Source organism: Acyrthosiphon pisum, chromosome A2, assembly GCF_005508785.2.
Source record: "Acyrthosiphon pisum isolate AL4f chromosome A2, pea_aphid_22Mar2018_4r6ur, whole genome shotgun sequence".
Classification (NCBI taxonomy): Eukaryota; Metazoa; Arthropoda; class Insecta; order Hemiptera; family Aphididae; genus Acyrthosiphon; species Acyrthosiphon pisum.
The window spans coordinates 17,705,655-17,711,462 of NC_042495.1; the positions used below are offsets into that span (position 1 = coordinate 17,705,655).

The following is a 5,808-nucleotide window of genomic DNA, read 5'->3' on the forward strand; positions in this document are numbered from 1 at the left end:
CAGTACAACTAATTTAAAAAAAAAACTCAAGATTTCAACATTCTTTTACTCAATTCAATGTGATTAAATAATATATTAAATGCATAAGATAATTATAAAAAAAATATATTTAACTTGTGGTAATAAAAACGAAAAAAAAACATTGAACTTGTGATCAAATAAAAATAAAAATACATAAATAAAATATAAGAGAAATTAAATAATAGTTGTAATGATAAAATATAACAACAGTACTTTTATAATTCATTATAAGTGTATTAAGTAAAAATTGTTTTAAAATTATTTTAAGTGGTAAATTTTAAAACAAGGGCTAATACATGAACCAACATTACATTCAATACAGCGGCATATGGAATCTTTTCTTTTCTGATTTCCTTAATGTGGCTGCAAACAAAATCGACTTCTTTTTTTTTTTTATGGTGTAAATGGCACAAATTCTGGAAAGTCCAAATGTTGTAAGTGCTTTCCTGTAAAGTCAGTTTCCTTCTTCTATATTTTGTTGTCATTACACCTTCACATTAATATTTTAAATATTAGTTGATTAATTCATTTTAATTGAAATTTAGTTAGAAATATTTAGAAGTTAAGAAATATATTTACCTGGCACCATTTTATAAGCTGAATTCAGTAGACATATCAACTATATGAAAAAAAAAGATTTTCCCGTTTCATGGTATGGTGCACACATTCATCAGAGCTTAAAGGCATATCAGTTTTATCAATACCACCCATATTGCCATTGTAGCTTATTACACTCTCTGGTTATAAATATTCCACCCCAGTAGCTCTATCAATATTTTAGTGGCTATCATTTTATCTTTATATTTACATAGTTGTCAACATGTATACATCTCTGCGGCCTTTCCAGTGTACAGCTAAAATAATATAATAGTTTATTACTGCACATTGATTCCCTTTCTCCTAATTTTAATTTCAAATGTAGATATATCAGACATGAACTTTCTATTTTTCCCTACCATTCCACAAGAGTTTAATTTTTTAAAGACATTGCTAGGGATGGTGGTGTAAAAATTATAGGTAGGTATATTATAATGAATAACTATAGAAAAAAAAAAAATTTACAAGTTTTTTACAATAATACCAGATTTCTCTAATTATTGGTCTTCTAATAATCACTTGCAACTGTGTATAAAGAGAAATTTTACACAAAATCAGTTTCACAGCCACATAAAATATAGTTCTGTTCCAAATCTATATATTATGGATTTTACATACTGTTTAAGAGACAAATATCCTTTCTATTAAAGTAAACTTTCATTGATAGGTAGCTAAGTTAGAAAAAGGAATAAGATCTATAAATTTCTTTTTAACTTCAGATGTCACCATTGTATTTTATAAAGTTGTTCACCATAGTTGACTAATATACAAAATGAATTAATCGTAGAAGTAATAAAAACTATCTCTATACTCATTAATTTACCCAAATATATTTTTATGTAAGTGTTCATTAGTAAGCCAATAATCTTGAATTTCTATGTTTTATTCCTAGCCATCAACATATTTACTCCTAATAATATAAAAATGTATCAATTGATGAATTGTTCCATTTAGCTAACCTGAAGTGCTCTGGAGAAGTTGGTTGTTGTTATACGTATGATTGGTTTCAAATACATTCATTGCCATGCGATTTGGTGTTATGTGAAGACTTTACAAATAAACAACACTGGAGAATTTTCATTTAAATTAAATTCTTTTTTCCGTATTCGTACCTAAAATATTAGATTTCTTGAATATAAAATAACAGGCATATTTAAAAAAAATATAATTACTTGATTTTGAGTACATTGATGCATTTTTGGTTCAAAATCTTTGACTGACTTTTTCCATTGCAGTGGACTAAATAGTTTCGAAGGATCAAATAAAGGCATCCGTCTTCAATGTACATTTCTGTTGGTTGACTAGCGAGCAAGATAGATTACCGGCGGACAGACTGTGCTTGCTGGTATATATTTGCATTTTACACCTGTACACTGCGGCCCAAATATTTATGAACGTGCTCATTTCCATTCTGAAATTCAACAACAAAACCAAATATTAAAATTTGTCATTTATGCAGATACTACCTAATCTACTATTTCCCTGTGTTAAAATGTTACGAGGCGGTTTTCGAATATTGGTAATGGGTTAACAAAGACCTAAACAAATAAGTCATGTGCCAAAAACAAAATCAGAACAAATGGCCTCCATAGTAATCATAATATAGAATAAAGGTATTCAACCAAAACTTGAGTTTTACAGCAGATAATATTCTATAGACGTGTTACGTGTTTCAGAGGATATCTGCATATATGTTGTATCCGTCTTACATACGTACGACATACTTTTTTTCGTCCACCCGTTTTAACAGTTAATAGTTTTACAGTGAATTTACTTATTATTAAACTAGGTATACTAAGAAGATTATCTGTGTTCTCTCCATCGATTATTAACGATATTTTAATTTTTAAGTTAGTACTTATGTAAAATATAAGATAATAATTATGCACAGTCGCACAGATAATTTTCTTAGCACCTAAAAGTTTGATGAAAATTAATAGCCAATAAGTAAATTTACTCTAGTATCAAAATTAACAGCTTATATCCAAATTGGTGAACTAAAATTTGCTAGGTCAGACGTGTATAAGACGGAGAGAACACACATAACGTAACGGAATAAGATTTACATTCAAATGCACACGTACCGAGTAAGACTTTCCGGTATCATAAACACGTCTTATAGGTACTACATTTTACGAAGTGCTGTTTAAATATTGATTAAGAATGAAGATTTTTAAAAAGAAGAATTTGATACTTAATGGTATGGAATAGTTACGTACCGGCTCGTATCGAAGTCTGAGTCCGATACGTATCGCTTGTATATTGCACATACCTAGCACATATAACTTCTTGAACGCTCTTGAACTCAAATTTCTTCCTAGAAAATCTTGATAGAACTAAATATAATAAAATAATATTATAGATTATTAAAAATTGTTTAAACAGAAATAATTTCACTCACGCAGGTTATGCACATAGTGAAAAAAAAAAACTAAAAAACACGAGAGACAGGGCCAGTATAAAAATTAAAAGTATCTTTACCTATAACATGTAATGAGCAATTAAAAACATTTAGTTACTCGCTGAGCGTCCAAAGGCAAATGAAATATGTTTTCTGTCGTTACCGGTAACACATCATGCCTGCGATAAAAACGTATTTTCCATATCACTCCACAAAATTATTAATTAAGTACGACACCTGACCAAATACTATAGATTTAGGTATAGTATTTGACCGGGCGTATCGCCAATTATTGGCAATTAGGCAACTCGTTTCGCGTGACGGTCTCTGTCTGTCGCCGGTGTATCCAGTATCCACCACGAACTATGATTATAGTTATAGTTATAATCATAGTTCGAGGTATCCACTAACGATCTCTCTCACACAGTCACACGAAACTCTTTCATAATTAGATAAAATTAGATAATACCGTTCAACCATAATACATATATATATACTCTGTGACCGTACCGCAGCAGTGTCTACAACTGCAGTATACTCTATGCCCATTATAATAGGTGTATGCTTTAATCGTGACAGCGAATAGTTAATTTGGTATCGACATAAGTCGTTAATGTGCGCTTATCGAATTTCACGTTATCTATAGAAATTCGAAATTGCGATTCTGTAATAGTGTAATAGTCACGGGACTAAGATAGTATGGACTGGTATCGACTACCGTAATCAGTGACCGTAAAATGTTTGTAAAGCCGCCGTAAGGGTACGACTAGGGGCAAAAGCGCCATCTATAGGTGTGTTATAAAAACACAATAATTAGAATTAGAAAAAATAAAAAATAAAATTTTCAAAATAATAAATATTAATAATATGCTGCAAAAATAATATTATAATTTATAATGTACTCATTATTGACTGACTACGCAAAATTGTAATATATTATGTAAATATACAATATTAGTAACTTTATTTGACACTAGGAGCGCTTTTACCCCTAGTTGTACTTTACGGCGGCCTATTAGAACGGGGGAGTGGCGGTGTCGAAACATTTGAGGACTGTTCCTCTACTACCCCCCAACCATGTCGATACCAGTCCATACTATCTTAGTCCGTGGTAATAGTGTAATATCAATTAACGAAGTACGTGCTTTCTTTATACGAACCACGTCTATTTCGCAGCTCGAACTTTACGCCGACCCAACGTTTTTTTTGTTGTAGCCGTTCAAAACTTTTACCATACTCAGACATATCGCCGATCCTGTTCCTGCTGTGGCGAAGATTTTCAAGAAGAAAATTCGATGTGTATCGATATAGAATGGTTACGAACCGACAGGAATAGTTAAGTAGTACCTACTCTTATCGAAGTCTGAGTCAGGTACGTATCGCTTGTATATTGCTCGTGTAACTTTTTGAACACTCTTGAACTCCAATTTATTCCTTAGATATCTTGATCGCATGTCGTCCTAATACTTTGACCATAGCTCATACAAATCAGTTCATAATGCCAGTCACTAACCGGGCGATCATCGTTTGCTCATTCACAGTCGTTATCATGGTTGTGATACCTATTTAATTTGTGATGATATGACCATAGAATAGATGAATAGAAAAAAGAGATTCTGTGGTGGTATGGTACGTATAAGAACAGAATAATTAAAGGATTATATTATTATCTTCATTCTTATTTATTAGTCTGTGTCATTTAAGTATTATTGAGGTTGAGTTTAGAAATCTGAAATAGTCGGGCGTTCATTATAATACCGATCATGGCCTGACACAGCGTTTAATATACCTGACTTGCTGAAATGTTCATTGCTCAGGTTGGACAAATTGGTTGGTAAGTGGTCTATTGACTATTACAATATTATTACTTTGGAAATAATTTGCACACCTAATTCCGTTACAAATGTATATTAATTTTCAGCCCAAAAACAGTTAGAAAGAGAATTGTAGAAAAACAAGAAATCGACTTTACATTCCTATACTGATAATGACAATGAAGGACAAGATGTTGAATAAGAGACAAATTTAAAAAAACATACAATCAAAAGCCAGTAAAAATGTATGACTTAACAATGAATTGTGTGGTAAATATATTAATTTTATATTTTAATTTATAGGTAATAGATAAACATTATCGATCTGCCCTTGAAGAAACTCCAACGTACGCTGGAAGGTTATCAAAACAAGAAATATTTAAAAATCATATGACGACTGTAGTGAACATTATTCAACTTCAGATTCTATAGATAAGCGTAATTATCATCGTCTGAGCAGGAGTAGTAACTAGTAAACTATGATTGTTTAGTAAACATTTTAAAGTTAAATTATCATATTATACCCAATATTATACTTCTTTTATAGGTAACAAAAGTAATAAATGGAACCAAAAAAATTAACGATATTAAAAATAATAAGAAAAAGTGGTAACCGTGTTCATCGATCCAGTAGAACAATTCCTATTAGAAAAAAATAAGAACCTTCAACTCCTAATGTCAGACTTCGAGATATACCAATTAGGTGAGTTTTTTTCTAACAATCTTTGAGTAAGTAGAATGGATTTTGTGGAATTTTAAAAACATACTATTATGAAATAGTTAGTTTTCTGTAACTGAATCGATTACCTGCATTAATATTAATACTATTGTATACGAATGATATTAATGCATGTTCATACTAATTACTACCTAATAATCTGTTAAATGGTTACATTTTAATAAACTTGTGTTATATTTTGTTGTCTACACTCTACGTATGGGTTTTTTTGAACAAGTTATGAGCATTTTAAAATT

The 5,808-nt window shown here is 30.5% G+C and overlaps 2 long non-coding RNA genes across 6 annotated transcripts in view; one reads left to right on the forward strand and one right to left on the reverse strand.

Annotated features, from left to right (window-relative positions):
* Positions 1 to 236: 236 nt before the first annotated feature.
* The window catches only part of LOC103307712, a 300,213-nt gene continuing 294,641 nt past the window's right edge, over positions 237 to 5,808 (reverse strand). Inside the window, exons 1-6 of one of the 4 annotated variants that reach the window (XR_510223.3) lie at positions 3,100 to 3,672; positions 2,838 to 2,954; positions 1,791 to 2,029; positions 1,578 to 1,730; positions 601 to 875; positions 237 to 511 (exon numbers count right to left, since the gene is read on the reverse strand). This is a non-coding gene — a long non-coding RNA (uncharacterized LOC103307712). Of the gene's footprint in view, positions 512 to 600; positions 876 to 1,577; positions 1,731 to 1,790; positions 2,030 to 2,837; positions 2,955 to 3,099; positions 3,688 to 5,808 lie in introns of those variants that run through there. The other 3 variants (XR_003839627.1, XR_003839628.1, XR_003839626.1) reach the window with 3 other exon arrangements.
* LOC100572172 overlaps positions 3,926 to 5,808 on the forward strand; it is a 2,748-nt gene continuing 865 nt past the window's right edge. Inside the window, exons 1-6 of one of the 2 annotated variants that reach the window (XR_003839629.1) lie at positions 3,926 to 4,391; positions 4,459 to 4,648; positions 4,709 to 4,853; positions 4,941 to 5,078; positions 5,137 to 5,305; positions 5,381 to 5,562. This is a non-coding gene — a long non-coding RNA (uncharacterized LOC100572172). The remainder of the gene's footprint in view (positions 4,392 to 4,458; positions 4,649 to 4,708; positions 4,854 to 4,940; positions 5,079 to 5,136; positions 5,306 to 5,380; positions 5,563 to 5,808) is intronic. The other variant, XR_003839630.1, reaches the window with a different exon arrangement.